This window comes from Lactuca saligna, chromosome 6 (assembly GCF_052625555.1).
Source record: "Lactuca saligna cultivar CGN05327 chromosome 6, ASM5262555v1, whole genome shotgun sequence".
Classification (NCBI taxonomy): Eukaryota; Viridiplantae; Streptophyta; class Magnoliopsida; order Asterales; family Asteraceae; genus Lactuca; species Lactuca saligna.
In genome coordinates, this window is record NC_136422.1 from 34,046,682 (window position 1) to 34,064,448 (window position 17,767).

General features: G+C 37.2%; 1 long non-coding RNA gene across 3 annotated transcripts; it reads left to right on the forward strand.

Annotated features, from left to right (window-relative positions):
- Window positions 1–5,297: 5,297 nt before the first annotated feature.
- On the forward strand, window positions 5,298–15,554 carry LOC145001768 (uncharacterized). 3 transcript variants are annotated; one of them, XR_013661710.1, is made up of 3 exons: window positions 5,298–5,458; window positions 6,264–6,395; window positions 15,426–15,554. It is a non-coding gene; the product is annotated as an uncharacterized LOC145001768 (long non-coding RNA). The 3 variants fall into 3 exon arrangements; XR_013661712.1 differs by lacking the exon at window positions 15,426–15,554 and adding an exon at window positions 10,939–11,083; XR_013661709.1 differs by lacking the exon at window positions 15,426–15,554 and adding an exon at window positions 8,293–8,727.
- The last annotated feature ends 2,213 nt before the right edge of the window (window positions 15,555–17,767 follow it).

Sequence of the window (17,767 nt, forward strand, 5' to 3'; positions counted from 1 at the left end):
GGTTCCTAGGGGTAAAGTTGGAAACTGTACCCTTCTAAATCTCATTTTGGTCAAGACCCGAGCTTTGGAGCTCTTGAATTCGATGAAGGCAACTTAATTCATTAAATGGTTGGGTCTTGGGCGAACTTTGCTAGTTGGTTAGTTAACTCGGTGAGTTGTTTTGGTTTTCCCTATTTCTGAGTTGATGTAGAACTCGACGAGTTGAGTAGACAACTCGACGAGTTGGGTCGATATGGATTATCGATCTTGTCCTTTCGACTTATGTCTTTGAACAAGTTTATCCCAAGGGGTATTTGAAGTAATCTGAATTGTAAATAAGGGAATTATGGGCTTAGGATAAGGCCCATATGGGGTTGGGCCTAATCTGGAAAATTGGGCCATTAGTAGGCTTTTATGGATCTAGTAGTTTTTGGTATTTTGGGATTGAGTTATTAACGAGCCATCGGGATACAAAGTGTTTGGTCTAGAAATAATTTTTGGACCTTAAGGCAAGGCCATGTATGGGGTTTGGGCCCAATTTGGAAAATTGGCCATTAGCAGAGTAGTGAGACTTTGGGCCTTTCAGATTGTAGTCTGGGTCATGGGTTTTGGACAAGGCTAGGTTAGGGGTAAAATGGTCTTTTTACCCCATGTATGAGGTTGTGGTTATGGATTGAAACCCAATTGCTAATTGGGTGTTGTTTTGATCTGGCAGTTCGGAGGAGTCGTCAGGGCAACAACTAGGGATTTCTTCTAGTGTGCTTCAACATTCGAGGTGAGTCTCCTCACTGTTCTGTGGTTTGAAGGCACCAAAACTGGCCTATTTGGTTTGTGTATTCTAGGAAGACCAAGGGGTGACCCTTGGCAATTTGTATGCAAGACCAGAGTTTGAAATCTGGCAGTTAATTGGTTAGTAATGGTAGGATTGTATGCTAGTTGTCTTTATGATGCTTGCATGGAAGACCAAGAGGTGGCTCCTGGAACTTGTCTGTAAGACCTAGGGTTGCGACCCCCTTCCTAGCAAGGAAGACCACAAGGTGGCTCGTGGCATAATGACAAGACTATGGATGACACAAAGCACATTTACTAATTATGATATATGTATGGTAAATATGGCTCATTGATATGAATGTTATTTATGGCTCGATTGGTATGTGCAGTATGTGGTATTTGGGGAACTCACTAAGCTTTGTGCTTACAGTTTGTGGTTTATGGTTTTGGGTACTTCCCCGTTGAAAGGAAAGGGCCCGACTTGATCACAACGCATACACCCATGTTTTCCGCAATGTGTGATCTTTGGGAATGAAATCTGGTAATTGTCTTATTCAAAATACTTTTAAATGTTTGGATAAAAGTTACATTGGTGTTTTAATTATAACAAAAATGAAATTTTTACCCTTGATTTTTGAGATGTTTCATTATCTAATGTAATCATCAGAGTTGTTTTGCTTCTCAAGTTAGATATCATAGTTTTCCAACATAAAGAAGAAAACAAAGTCTCTTATTCTATGGAAGAAAAACTCGAGGCACATCAACCGACGCCATCCGTGGGACCACATAATAAATACCCACTATTATCTAATGTAATCATCAGAGTTGTTTTGCTTCTCAAGTTAGATATCATAGTTTTCCAACATAAAGAAGAAAACAAAGTCTCTTATTCTATGGAAGAAAAACTCGAGGCACATCAACCGACGCCATCTGTGGGACCACATAATAAATACCCACTGACGATAACCTGGTTGTTGATGTGAGTCAAATCTTGAGAATGAAAACTCTAAAAGTTCCCAAAGAAACACCTAAGGGCTCTACTTTTGTAAAAGACTTTTATTTCTTTTTTATTAAAAATCCAATTTGAAATTTTAAGTTCGGTTTTCTAACTACCTGAAGCTTCCTTTTTTGCATAGGTTTGAAATTAATGTTAAAGGAAGCCTCTTAATTACTAAAGGTATGTTTTTTCACAAGTTGACTTTGTTGCTCAAACTTGCACCTAACCTGTTTCATGAAATGCCTCAATGAGACATAGTGTTTTATTTTGAGAAACAATATCCTTTCAAAGCATCGATGGTCTTATTTGTGATTCTTCTTTAGTATTTAAGGAGATAAGTTGTCATTTTATATGTCTTCTATTTATTTTTACTGCATGTGCTAATGAAGAGGGATGTGAACATGTATGTGATGGGTTTTGTACATAAGAACATTCCTAAGTGCGCATACAAACCCTAATGCTCGGATCTAGGTTTCTCTATTAAACATGCTTTGAATCCAAGACTTCTAATGGCTAATTAGGTATAAGAACAACACAAAACCAGAGTTAGAATCATACCTTGAAACACTTGTTTGATCTTCTTGTTCTTGGAGCTTTAGAGTCACAATTGTCACTCCTCTAATGGCTTACAAACACCAACTAGCAAAGAGGATGATTTGAGAGAGAGGAGAGAGGAGGAATTCGGCCAGGGGTTCTCTACTTTAGATGATGTACTGAATTCTCTTTGCCATAGGGTCTATTTATACTTGTAGACTCCTTAAGGGTTACCACTTAAACCCTAATTGGATAATCTTCTCTTAAAGTAATCCAAATCCATTCCTTAGATAACCTTGGACGATTTGAAGCTATCCATAGCTTCTAGAATTCATCCATTGTCTATCCAATATGGATTTACAGTCTAAAGTTTAACTATCAAACAATTGACAGTTTATACCCTCTTATTTAATTAATCTCTTTAAGTCACCAAATTAATACTAATTAATCTATTACTTATATTAATCAAATAACTATATTATTATTCCTTATATTATTAATAATATCTATTCTCTCATAATAAATCATCCTACCAAGTTGCTATGGTGAAGGCAACCCAAAAGGACCATGCACAATCGGGTCAAATACTTGCCTAATATAGTTGCAGTCTTAGACACTATTCCAACAGTATGGAATGAGTTGGCATGCATTTTTTTTAACGTTTATTGGCATTATATGTTAATGTTCTTTCCATTGTAGTAAATCTTTTATGGTTAACTAAACTTTATGTAGTTGTGTAACATCCAAAAAATTTAAGCCAAATTTAAACTTTTTCAACCATGAAACCAAATAGTGTTTTACAAAATGTTTTCAATATATTATTCATCAGAGTGTCCCAGAAATATAATCATATGGATGAGGAGCGGTACGGTCAAGCCTTCGCCTTGCCATGATCTCCGGAAGTACCTGAAACAATAAAGTGAAACTGTAAGCCTGAGGGCTTAGTGAGCTACCCCCAAAATACCAATACTACACCGATAATACCATATCAATAACAAATAATCAACAACATGCATACTGGGCCTTCGGCATGACTGGACCGCCCTGCAGGGCCCACAGTCTGTCTGGAACTATCCCGAGCCTTCGGTATGACTGGACCGCCATACGGGCCTACAATCTATCCGGACCACTCGTAGGGTATGTTGGCCTTCAGCACAAAGTAGGACCGCCTCAACCCAAACATCAAGCAAATATCCATCTGCACATAACTAACATATAATGGCATATACAAATATCAAATATAACTATCCCACAGATCATCGATCATAGTAATCTCTCATAACCAGAGCACCGACCTAACCAGGTCTCTAGCATACCAATCTTAACGGATCATAAGAGGTTAACAACATACTGTCTATCCTGATACCGATCTAACATATCATAACCACATGTAGCAAACTATAACCAGGTTAACAACTAAAAGGGCTGACCTTGGTGCCTTAGACCCTATTGATATAGTGAGGATAACTCACCTTGCTAATAGCTCGGAATGATACTGTCCACACCTCCAGATATAGCTCCAACCACCTTGCCTGTACCCATAAGGTGTCCACTCAATAATCACTCAAATTACCAAAATTCCCTTGGGAGGTACAATGCATCCCACAGTCAAGTCAAGTCATTGGTCAATGGTCAACAATACATGTTGACCTATTTACTGAATATAACTTTATCTGCCTCGAGTCCCTTCTAATTCCAGAATTTCTCGACTCGACTCGGCAAGTCTCTAACAGACTCGTCGAGTCGATACGTGACCAAGTGTTTGGAAGTCCAAACTGACTCGTCGGGTCATCTCCCAGACCTCGCCGAGTCCGTGCGGGACTAATTTGGATAAAACCCTACCCGAGTCGTCGAGTCATCTCCCAGACTCACCGAGTCCATACACATACTCTCATGACCAAGCGATTCTGAACTACCCCTTTGTTCCAACCAGTAGATCTAGGTCCCTAGAGTGCATTAGCAACGTAAAGTTGCTACCTTTACATATTGGCATGACTCAAATTCCACATCTAAGCTTGAAATGGGACTTTACTCATAAACAAGGATTCCTTCATGACCCTATTAAGAACTTTATGAACTTAGGGCTCAAAAGAGGTTTAGATCTGAAGTTTCAACTTCAGATCTAGCTCCCATACCATAATCCCTTCATGAATAGCTAAAGAAAGCCCTAATCTTCACATATGAAAGATTCTAGAAGAAAAGAGGTTAAGGTAACAACTTGTTACCTCCAAAACGTGCCCAAGATGAAGTAGACTCTGGATCCACATGAAATCCTTGATGCTAGCCTCTTGATCTACAAGTTTCCTTCACAAAAATCACTTCCCAAAGCTCCAAAACACTCTCCAAGCTCACACTCACGGAAATTAGGGTTTCTGGCTCTCAAGGGGTGATAGAGGACAGTGGGAGGCGCTAATGGTCCAATATATATGGTGCAAAAACCCTGAAATTTAGGGTTTCCTCTGCCAGCTCCTACTCGTCGAGTCCCCCATGCCGACTCGTCGAGTCACTTATTAAATGACGTGTCCTGACCTGCTGCTACTCGACGAGTCACAACGTCAACTCGTCGAGTAGACCTTAAAACAATAAATCTAAATGTAATAATAATGATATCTGACGGTTGGGATGTTACAAGTTGGCATTTAACAATACCAAATTTTGTGATCTTAAAAACATAATTCTTTTCGAGTTTACTTAATTGGTTTTTTGTTTTATTTTATTAAACAACATCATGAAGATGAAAATGAAAGCATTTGACACTTGAATTAAGATTCGGGAATTATTTCTAGAATTTAGAGCAGAGCTACTCTATATGTTGCTTGCTACTACTTATATATTCAGTGTTGGGTATGTTTTGTTGTTTATTATTATTATTATTTTTTTTTTTGCAATTTCAGTTTTTTGTTTATAATTGGGTGATAGTAAACATTTGTATATTTCCACTTAAGGTACAACTATGCAAAGCACAACCCAACTTGCATTAGATGTTGTATATCATGGATATGTACCTCACATCTTGGGACATTATCTTTTCTAGCCATTATCATATTCATTAATTTAATTATGTTACTTTTCTTATCCTGAAGAGTGCATGATCTCTGAAGAAAGGTGGAGTTGCTGATGCTATATAAATCGCTTACAATTCCTAATGGTTTGATTGAATTCTTGAGTTGGAAAGAGGTAATTATAGTTTTCATCTTTTAGTATGTGTAAATTAATACTCGAATTGCACATGAACGTTTTTTTTTCTTTTTAATATTTTCATTATATTTCCACAGATGATGCTTTACGATATTGAGAAAATTAATACTCGAATAGCACAAGAATCTTTTTTTTCTTCTTTTTATATTTTCATTATATTTTCATAGATGATGTTTTACGATGTTGAAGTAGATAACAACAATCTGTATGAGAATCAAATTTTTTGCCCAATGTAATATCATATTTATTGAATTTCTTTGATTTCTTGCACACAAGTTGTTTGATGTATTGTCCTAATGTATACAAGGTACTACCTTTTTTTGTTCATGTTTGCTAATATTTGTCGCTTTATTGAATTGAACATCTGAGTATTAAATATATCAACCTCAAGCCATGAGTTATGATGTTTTTCTGTTACTCTTTGTTTTCTCTTTTGTTGTAATAATCTTGTCGGGTGTGTTACGCATGAACGTGAAATTTGTTGTAAAAAATAAAATTAATATAAAACCTTCCAAAATTAGAATTTAATATATATGTGCCGGCAACAAAGTTTTGCAAAGTCAGTGATGCATTAGTTGGAAGAGAAATGAGGGGTTAGAAAATGGAAACTTTATCTATTTACGCATCCTACTTTCCTTAAGATAATATTATAAGCAAACTTGAGCTTTCGACTTCTCTTTGAATTTTATGGTTTCTTTTCATATTGTAACTTTGTATTTACACGTTTTTCTTTTTAATCTTTTGCATTTTCTTTTGATTTTTTTTTTCAAAAACCTAACTACAGTACATAGCTGCATTTTCCATTCTTTGGCTGCTACGGTGACGAGGAATCAGTTCCTCCTTTTGCAAACAGTCGAATGCATATCCAACCCCCGCAAAGAGGGGATACTTCACTAGTTTTTCAAGAATTTAGCAGGTAAATATTTTCTTTTTGAACCAATAACTGCCCTTAAGCTAACGCTTAATGTCTCCATGTCTAGACGAGACTTGATCATTCGATCTAAAATAAAGGACAACACCTAACACCAATGTGCTAGAATACTTCAAATAAATGCAACCATAATTTTAAAAACTTAATTTACCCCCTTTTTTTTCATCATTTATACAATTCAACATATTACAAAAGATTGAATATATTTTTTTATATGTAATTGAGTTTTTTTAAGAACACAAATTTCAAGGTTCTAAGTAACATTAGACGTGACTTGATGACAATTTCAAGACTCAAACTTTTTCGAGTCGTGACAAATCATGTCGTTTGTAAGGCATGAATTAATGTGAATTTTTTGTATATAATTAATACTTATATATATATATATATATATATATATATATATATATATATATATATATATATATATATATATATTCTACTATTATTCATTTTTATATACATGTTTGACTTAAAACAATATTTTGTTAAAGCTTGTTAGCAAGTACAAGTTTTAGAGTCATGACATATCATGGCGAAGCCATAACAAGCTTTTTAAAACCTTGCAAATTTTATTCGAACACAAAACTATCAAAATGTTAGAGGTATGTTACTAGGCTAAAATCATTAGGTTAGATATGTATTTGAGTTTTGATTAAGAGGTAAGGACGTGCAATACACAAACATAAGTGGATACAAATTATAGTTGATTTGTGTCTTTTTAAATGAATTTTCGATTTGGTTCATGATTTTTCTTGCAAAAATCAATTATTTGTTGTGTATGGTCAAATTCAAATAGAATACTAACTCTTTCTTATTCCTAAAACCTAAATGACTTTATAGGTTTTTATTTTCCACATTAAGACACACTTATGTATGTATTTGATCAATAAGCCAAATTGGACATGTTAAATTAGTATGATATTTTTAGTTCGATTATTTTAGAAAAGTTCATTTGTTCTACAAGTCTAGTATGGTCCTATAACCCAATGCACATATATCCAGTGCATACCTAGTGCTTTAATGTGATTGTGAGCAATTCCCCTTCAATATATACACTCATCCTACCATGTACATCCCCTACACATAGGTTCACAAGATTTAAGTTGTCATAGAAAATGACAGTATTTTTGAGAAAATATAACATCACCCACAATTTTTACTTCATCAATAAGTATATTCCAGTAAATGTAACAATTCCCGTTTGAAAGTGTATTAAATTTAATACAAAATTTCCGTCCATATGTTAACAAACATTGCATAACATAAGATGATAAATATTGTCGGTTCAAAAAGATAATTATTTATTGCTTATCAACTCATATTTATTTCGAGTTTATAGGATACAATTTTCATTCGATCTCTTAAACAAAAATTTCCCTAACCCCTATATGACAGTGTACATGTGAATCGGAACTATAGAAAATGATCATGAATAATGTTCAATACCGGTTTAAAATGAATGGCACTCAAACCGGACTAGAGTCTAGATGTGTATATTTTCGGGCTTTGGACCACGGGCTTATTGAGTAAAGGGCAAATATGTCTGGCCTTTGGATTTATTTTTGTTCATGGATAATAATTAAATTACATGATTTCTGTAAAAAGTATGACGTTAAAAGCTTAGTGTTTGGTATTTATGGTTTCAAAATCTTGCAAGGTCTATTTGGCTAACTCCATTCAAAAATAGGGGTTAAGTTTTTATCGTCTTCATCGAATAGCTATTCACTTAATTTGATTGTAAAATACGAAAAGGAAAAAAGATATAAAATCTAAAAAAAATCGTCTTCAACTCATCATCATCTAGGTTTTTTGTAGTTTTTATTTTATCGTCTTCTTCATCAAAATCAACTGAAGCAGTGGGCGTTTATTTCATTTTCAGGGTAATCGATCCCATGTTACGAGGTGTTGTATTTGATTTGTGTCATCTTAGTGATCTTTTAAATGAATATATACCTATAGTGATCGTGATGTAACTTATGTTCTTTATTGCGATATAACTTTGCCTAGATGTGAATTTCGGATCTTGGTTTAAAGTTATTGAATTCCGGATCACATTGGATTTATCTGGCTATTTTAGATCGGACGGGATTTTATACGACAATGATATAAATTTTTTATTGAATAATATTGGGATTTTTCAAAAGTGGAGAAAAAATTAGGGTTATAACCAAAGTTAAATATAACATATTTGAATATGCCAGATCGAATATATATGATTCATATATTATAGGATCGGGTTTTTAAACATCTTCATCAAATATTTTTTGGATTAAAAAAAATCCGGATCCATTATGTGCACCTTGTTTGGTTGTTGTTGATTGAGTTATAACTTATAGCTGAAAACATGTTGTTTGATTATATATGTATGGCTGATTGTAATGAATGGTGAAAAATGATCATATTACCCTTGTGTTGAATAAAATAATTATAAATATGGTTAATTTGTTTTTAATGTTTATGCTTTCATATTACCCTTGTGTTAATTTTGTTTTTAATGTTTATGCTTTCACAACCATCATACACAATCTCATTATACTTTTTGTTCAAGATTACTATTGATTTGTCAAAAGATAAAATACATAATCTCTTACAAATATTATGTAACCCCATATCCCGAATTGTTTCCCATATGGGTGTGAGCAACGTAATTTAAATTATCCGGGTGTTCGGCTTGTGTTTTGGAGCCAAGGGGTATTCGGTAGAGTGTCGGCTCGGGTTTTTATGGAAATTGGATTTTGTTCGGGAAATCTTAAGGCGTGTATGAGTTGATAAAAGCGTAGAGCTTCTCGTTACCTTTTCGTGGATATAAGGATTGTCGAAATCGGTTTTATAATGAGAAGTTATGGTCTTTAGAGTATTTTAGGGTTTAAGGGAAACCCTAGTACTCGGGGCGTACATAGGCAGTACGTAGGGCATACTAGTGCAAGGTGAAGTACGCGGGGCGTACACTGGTGTACGCTAAGCGTAACAATAAGGAAGTAGTGCGAAGCCTCGGCCTCGTATGTTGGGCATACGAGGAGTACGTTGGGCGTACAAGGAGTGAAAGAAACCCTAATTTAAGTGTGTTGTACCTTATTTAAGGACCTTAAGTCATTAGGGTTGGCTTCTCTACCAACCCCCAAACCTCCTAAAATCCTAAATTGATCCTTAAGCCTTCTTTGTGGTGTTTTGGGATCTTGAGAAGATTTTGGTGTCATTTTTTTCTCATTGTGAAGGAAGTAAAGAAGATTGTATGTGCTTTTCTTGGTGAGGAGCCTTCAGATCCAGAATCATCACCCTTGTTGCAAGACTTTGGAGGTATCAAGTTCATACCTTGGCTTGTAGATCCCTTTATGGCTTGATTTATTATGTTTTTGGTCCCGTTTGGGTTGGGTGTTGAGTTAAGACATTTGAGGGACTTATTCATTTAGATCTAAGCTTGTTGGGAGCTCCTTAAACATAAAGGTGCCAACTTTATGGAGTATTAGGTCTCATGCATGCATTAAGTCCTTTTTAAGCTTAGGAGCTTCATTTAGCCATACATTAATGTAAAGTTAGCAACTTTACGTGATAAATCCGTCCAAGGAAGTCAGATATAGGTTGTGTAGTAAAGTATTTATGGAACAATAACTTAATATGGAAGTTGGTTGAATGCGAGGGTACGTTAGGCGTACAAGCAGGTACGCTTAGCGTACAAGCCCTAAGGCAAGTACGTTGTGCGTACGAGCTGAGTACGCCCACCGCACTCAGCAGAGTGGGCCTAAGATTTTTTGGTCTTCGGTTTGGGCCATAGTTTGGGATTAGATGTTTAGGGCCTTGTTGGGCCATCAGAATTTGAGTGTTTTGGATTAAGAATGTTTTGAACCTTGGATTAAGTCCCATGAAAGTGAATTGGGCCCAATTTTGATAATTAGACCATGGTTGGACCTTGTATGATTATTTGGTAATTGGGCCTTTTGGATTAAGTTTTGGTCCAAACTAGGTAAGGGGTAAAGTGGTCATTTACCCTAATTATGGTTTGATGGTTATATATTGGAATCCAATTGTTAATCGGATGTTATTTCATATTGATAGTTCGGGGATTTGTCGGACCAGCAGCCAAGGAGTTATTAGTGTGATTCAACGGCGCGAGGTGAGTATCCTCCTTGTATCCATGGGTCGAAGGCACCAATGCTGGCCCATTGTTTGGTTATGTGGTATGCTAGTTGTTGTGCGATACATGTTGTGATCGGGTTGAAAGACACCCTAGGTCGGGGCCTAATATGGCATGATGGGTTGGAATATACCCATGGTGAGGCTCACTGTGATATGTTCGGGTTGAAATATACCCCAGGGCGGGGCCCACTGTGATATGTTCAGGTTGAAATATACCCTAGGGTGGAGCCCACTGTGATATGCTCGGGTTGAAATATACCCCAGGGCGGGGGTCATACTTGATGTTCGAGTTAGAATAAACCATAGGGTTAGGCCCATTTGTAAGATTGGTATGTGGTATTTTGAGAAACTCACTAAGCTTTATGCTTACGGTTTTCAGTTTATGTTTCAGGTACTTTTGTTTTCAAAGGGAAGAGCTCGGGTTGAATGCAGAGCACGCACCACCTCATTCCGCATTTTCTTCACTTACACTAATATGATATAATGATTGACACATTTGTTTTATCTGGATTCTTATGATGATGTTTTCTGGTATACTGGTTTTATTAATTTAAAATGAAATTTTTGGGTCTTATTTTTGGGACGTTACAAGTTGGTATCAGAGCCTTGGTTTGAGGGATTCGGGCACACTCTTAAGTATGACTGAACTCAAACTGAGGAATTGTTTATTCTTAAAAGGAAAAGAGGTTTTAAAGAGATTTTTGTAAAAGGAAAAAAACTATCGAAAATGATTTTTGTAAAGATAAAGGGGGTGTGATGCATGCAATCAGTCGGGATCAAGTAAGTTTTCCCAAAATACCCATACATGTTATCTAATATGATTTGATTTGTGAATCTATGAATCACATGTTAGTTAGGGCTAAGGATCTGCTCAGTTTTTTCATAATAGAATGCTATGAGAGATGCCTTTGTATGCCTATTATATGAGCTAGTAAACTTGCATGCTAGTGATGATTAGTCAATGATAGATTGGCCTGGTATGTGAGGCCTTGTAACCTTGAGAGCATTGGGTGCTATGATGGAATGGGAATATCTATTGGTATCAGTAATTTCTAAGTGTATGCTCAAAAAAATGTATGCGGTTAAGATCTTATAGCCCTAGAATAATTGATTTGGCCTTATTTCCCGTTCCTTATTTGGTTGTGGTCCTAGGGTAGAGTCTTTTATTCGACAGTCTATTTGATCATGTTCTGCGTATAATTTACATGCATAAGGCAACCGGAAGTGAGGGTGGAAATTTCTAGCATGATATGTGGTGTGTGAATTTTAATGTTATTTGATCATTCCATGGATTGGAGTGCTACTGCTCGAATGTTGCTTGCTTTGTGCTTTGTGGGATTATTAAGTGATGTGAGTTAGCTATTAAGTGAACATGTTAAGTCACGTGTAACAAAGATTGAATAATCTCAGAGTGATGGATTAGACCCAGTTGTGTAGCTCTCGTTTGAGTCTAACCGTTCTAGGGACGAGTCTTTTACTCGAAGGATTATCTGAGCTTTGTTGCATGTGATTATGTTTACGAAGTAACTAACTAACATTATGAGGAGTTCTACAACAACTAATGGCAGGGTGAGGTCGGGAACCTACGAAAGCCTATGAAATGCTTCAGTGGGTTTTGTTGAGTTGGTTAGCGAGTGCTTGGAGTATCAATTTGAGAAGGTGACATGGAGGATTCGGGATGATTCTTGAGGAAAGTATGGCTATGTGTGGAATATAGTATTGGGCCCGTACTACTGGAAGCACAAGATCCATAGTTGAATCGGGGAGAGTCTTGGAGAATCTAGGAAGCCTGTGAGATGAGGACCCTTGGGTGTATTCTGGTCTTTTTCATGTTGTTTTTCAGCATGATGTTGAGCACTCAGGAAGGGGGTTCCGGTTCTGGTTCTGGCTCAGGTGCAGGTACTGAGCTGATTAATGAGCACATGCGGGAGTTTATCTCATCGAAGATTACCCGTGGTATTCTGGAATGGACTCATGTGATCTTTGGTTTAGTAAAGGAAGGGATTATTGAGCTATTGGATGGTCGTCTCGGGGCCTTTCGGGACAAGATTGTAGTGGGGCAGTTAAGCACTCACCTGGAGCCCAAAGCTTATGGATCCCTATGATCCTTTAGGAAGGAAGATCTTATTGTTAGCTCTTGTCATGTGGGATTGGAGGTGGGTTATGCACCATGTCTTTAGGAGATTCAACCAGATGATTGGATTGTTGTGGAGGTTTCATGAGTTGTACGCTAGGAGATACCCGACATCATTAGGCGTGTCACTGATAGATTGGTTGTCGGGTTCAGGGGTCGGACCTTGGCTGTTTCAGGCGGATGATGGGATGGTCAGGGTAACCCAGGAGTAGGAGATTTATTTGGAGCACCCGGGGAAGAGGGATCCAGATCATGTGTATGCAGTTGAGGGTCCTGCAAAGAGACCCAAGACTTTAGATTAGCGATTGAGGGGCCAGCAAGGCCGGGGTCAATGCAACACGTACGAGAAGCAGCACGATGGGGTGTGTCATTATAGGGGAATGGACTACTACAAATATGGAAGGGTTAGCCACATCATTCAGGATTGTCCTTAGGGGCAAGCCCGTTATGTTTTTGCTATAATCAAGTGGGCCACAGTAAGGTCGATTGTGTTGGGTTTTGGTATAATACAACATCGTATGGTGCACATAAAACCCTAAATACCTTGGATCTATGTTTTCACTAATTATATATGCAAATGGTTTCCAAGGTATTAAACTTATAGCTAGCATGCAATTGTCATACAAACTACATAAAATACTAGATAGTGTAACATACCTTTTTGTGTGGTTGGAGGTCTTGATGTATTTGGCCTTAAGAACTTAGCCCCAATAGTGTGGAAGCCTCAAATGAAGTCACAACACATCAAGGATAAAGGTAGGACTTGAGAGAGAATCTCCATGCACTCTAAAACCTTCATGAACTCCATGAACATGCACACACACTAAAAGTGGCGGTTTTTAGGTCATAACAAATGTATTTATATGTGTTGAATTCTAAGAGTCATGAGTATAACCCAAACCCATATCCATGGATTTTATGATCCATGGTTCATGTGGTCCAACTCTTTATGCATCCATATGTAACGCCCGTGTTTCTGGGCTTGCCATTTTTAGCAATGTAATAGTCTAGGTTAACCTTTGTAACCCAATTTGAAATAATAAGAACGTATTATATGAGTATTATGTGTTTCGTGCTTAATTACTTAATTATGCGATATGATTAATTAAGAATAAAATGAGCGTCAAAATTTAAGTGTAAAATAAACTTGATATCTTTGAATAATGTTGTAGTAGTTGAAACGAGGTTTCCGAATATATATAGAACGTCCAAATCTGACTTCGTATGAGGAAGTTATGATTTTTCAAAGTTTCGACTTAGCAGTATGCAGCCCGAATACTCGATTTGAGATTGAGCGGTTTTTAGCCGAAACAATCTAAATGAGAATCAAAGATCTCGTTAATTGTAGTGAAACAATGAAAAGATAGGCGAAAATGGACATCAGGCGAAGAAGTTATGAATTTATAACGAAGTTTTTCTGTCCCGGCCTCCTAAAAATAAATAATAAAAATAAAGTCAAAATTAGCTGACGGAGTCTAAATGAAGGTTGTAGAGCGTAGTCTCACTTACGCGTGGATATAAAGATCGTCGAAAAAGGAGTTCGTATGAAGGAGATATGAATTTTTGAAGTTTATTAAATATTTAATAATTAAATTTTAAAATCTAAATCATGGTATTATCTGAAGAGGAGTCAGCCGACCCATCCGAAGTATGCCCAGCGTACTGTTGTACGCCCAACGTACAGTGAAGCATGACGACGCCAGCACTCGAGTACCTCCGATGACGTAAGCACTGACGATCCGAGGCGTACGCCCAGCGTACGTGCGAGGGTCCAGCCCCCTATAAAAGGCATGCGAAGCCAGCTTCATTTCTTTTACAATTTCCATCCTTCTCTCTAATCTTTTGCCTTGATGCGTGCCGTTTATACCCCGAAGCCCCAGTAATATTCCCGAGCCCCGAAGCAAGATCCGAGGCTCCGAGGATCCCGAAGAGCGTTATTCCCGAGCCGAAGCCCTGCTCGCGAGGAGCATGGTTTTTGTGAAGATCTTCCAGATCTACAGAGAAACACCTCTTCTGCAAGTGGTAGTGTTGTCCGATCATCTTCTGATCAAGTGAGTGTGTAGTCATTTTCTTCCAACGCAATATTATGAAGTATTTTATATAAAATACGTGTTATGTGTATATATTTTGTTGTTATACGTGTGAGTGTATATTCACTCTCTTCTATCTCATATATCTGATTTATTCTCTATGAAATATGTGTTATGTGTGTGTGCCTCATCTGTTATGTGGAATATGTATTGATTAAAGCATGGTATACAGGTTTTTAAACTATGTATAAAAATGTATATTTTTATCTACTGATATGTTGGGTAGAACATGGGTAGATAGTTGGTGTGTAATAAACAGATGAGAGGCTCGGTGTTGTTGGTGTTATTCTAGTCATTCAGCAGAGTATGGATAATGACCACAGACTATTCTAGACTGTCCTGTGGAACACTAGCAGGCTCATAACCTGTAGGTGTTGTGAACGACGTGTTCACCGGTGTACTCTATCCCCCACATGGTTGCCTTTAGGACACTTATTGTTGAGGAAGCCCCTCTGCAGTAATGTCCATCCCGATGAAAATCCTAAATTAGGTTCCTTATAATAGATGTTATTTTTAGGGATGTAAAGTGAGGATAACGAGAATGGAAAATCGGGTTTATTGTTGATTGTTAAATTAAATATTCATTGTGGGTTGAAAACCCTATATGCTCACCAGGTTCCCAAGCCTGACCCACTCAGTTTATTTGTATTACAGGAAGTGGCGCAAGAGCTTAAGATGGACGAATCATCAAGTTGTTTTGCTTACAAGTCCGTATATGTATATAATTGTTGAATGACTTGTAATGCTATCGTTTATGCTTTATGATCTGTATCGGAAGATGACATCCCGACTTTTGATTATGAAATGAAATTATATTTCTTTATGAAATGTTTTGATAAATATCTATTTTATCATGTTTTATTTTTGGGAACAAATTTCGCATCTCTTTTAAAATTAAAACGATTTACTCTGAAAATGTTTAAAAAGCATAAATGAAACTGGTCTTTTCTGGCCCCGAGATTTTGGGGATGTCACACCATACATAAACTTGGTCCAACATGGATCATAAGCCCAACACATAAAAATATAACTAATTACCATAATTAGTCCCCATAGTTTTAATTAGTCTCTTTTGATCACTAAATTAATTCCAAATTAATTTTTGATCAATACTAATTAAAACATATGATTTCATATTAATATATTAGAACTTATAATATATTAATAAATCATATATAACCTCTTCTCTCAAAAATACATCCTAACAAATTGTCCTGATGATATGCAACCCAAATAGATAATGCTACTCTCGGGTCGAATACATACCAATAATAGTTATGGGCTTAGACACCTAATCCAACAGATTGTCCGATGTTGATGGGTGGAGCAGTGAGTGCACCTGCTTTGGTTTCTTTGAGGATCTCTGGTGGTCATAAGGATGGGGCAGGAGCCCCTGCTGGGAGGAGCTAAGTATTGCAGTGTCAATCAGGGGAGACTAAGGTTCCATCAGGTGTTATTGCATTTGTAGGTATGTTATCTTTTTCTTTTTTCTTGATTATTATCAGAATTTATATTGCTTTGGAATTTTGCTTTGGTCTTGGTAAGCATTATCTCTGGTTTGGTTCTCTTCTATTGTATGGGTTATATCGTCAAGAATTATTATATGTCATTTTGCATGCCAAGAGTCTTTAGTGATTCGTACCTTACTGAGTGGGTTTTAGTTTGTTCGATTGTTGTTCTGATGCGTTGGTGGGGTCAATTCAAGGGTATCGTTTGGAAGGTTTATGATTGGATTAGTTGGTTAGTTATCCAATAAAGTAAGAGTTCAGTCGTGTTAGCATTTGTTCTGGTATGACCTTCAGTTGTCCATGGAAGATCATGTAGGTATAATCACTATTGTTGCTAGGGAAGGAGTGGTAGCAAGAAGATGGTGGTGACGGTCGCATGAGTTTTTTGGTCATTGGAAGTGTCAACGGAATTTTATTATCGCAAGGATTGTAGATGGTTAGAATTCATAAGTTCTTTTGAGGATGAGAAGTTTGGATGAAGATTTGCCATTTCAAATCAAGGGTGATGGTCTTAAGTCACCAACATAAACGAACTACGGAATTGGTACGGTATCATGGTAGGTGATTGGGATTATCAGACCTGTTAAGATTTCGAGAGTAATCTTTTGGATTTCAGGGGTGGGCTATCATCAATTTTAGCTAGTAATGGAATGTTGGTATTGGTAAGCGCAAGTCATAGGAGGATCATGTTGTATGAAAATAAGATGGGCTAGAAATCCATCAAATTTTATAATATGGGAGAGATTCGAAGAATCAAAGTGAGGGAAATCAATCATAATTTTTGGGAGTTTGATCGGGTGTAGAACTAGGGCAAGTTTCACATCCCATCTAGGAGGAGACGCGACCCAAGTGGCCAACAGGGTTGAAGTTGTGTAAGTTGGGAGTTCAGAAAACTTCCAACAGATGGTTGGCGTCTTCTTTGTTATACATAGCAGGCTTGTGATCGGATCCAGGTCGAGGGTTGTGTTAGAGTCTCGTTGACTGTTCTTGTTTGATGAAGGCTTTAGGGTTCGAAACATGACCTGAACACCTTATTGGAATTCAGTTGGATATGGGTTTGACTCAGGATAATTGGGGTTGATATGATTCGAATGTGGTAAGACCATGGGTGGTAACCATGGTTGGTTAGTAGTGTTGTAAGATTGTGTGGGGATCGTAGCATTCACTAGTTTGTGGTAACCTATTGTTGAGGTGGTCATGAGTATAAAGGGCGGATCAGTTCGTGCCATGAGCATGACAGTCGGGATTTTCGGAGACCATTTCTCTGTTTTAGCTCGAGGATCATTGGTGTCCGTGATGGAGTCAGGCTTATATAGTTCAAGATGGGTGGGACCCGTGGGTGAGGCATGCTTTTTGGTATAGTTTGGGTGGGACCAGTGGGCGAGGCCCGTGTGTATATGGCAATGCAGGTGTAAGTCCTTGAATTGCGGGTGTGTATGTGCAAGGTCTTCATTTCAGGAGGATATGAAATAGGGTATCTTTATGCCA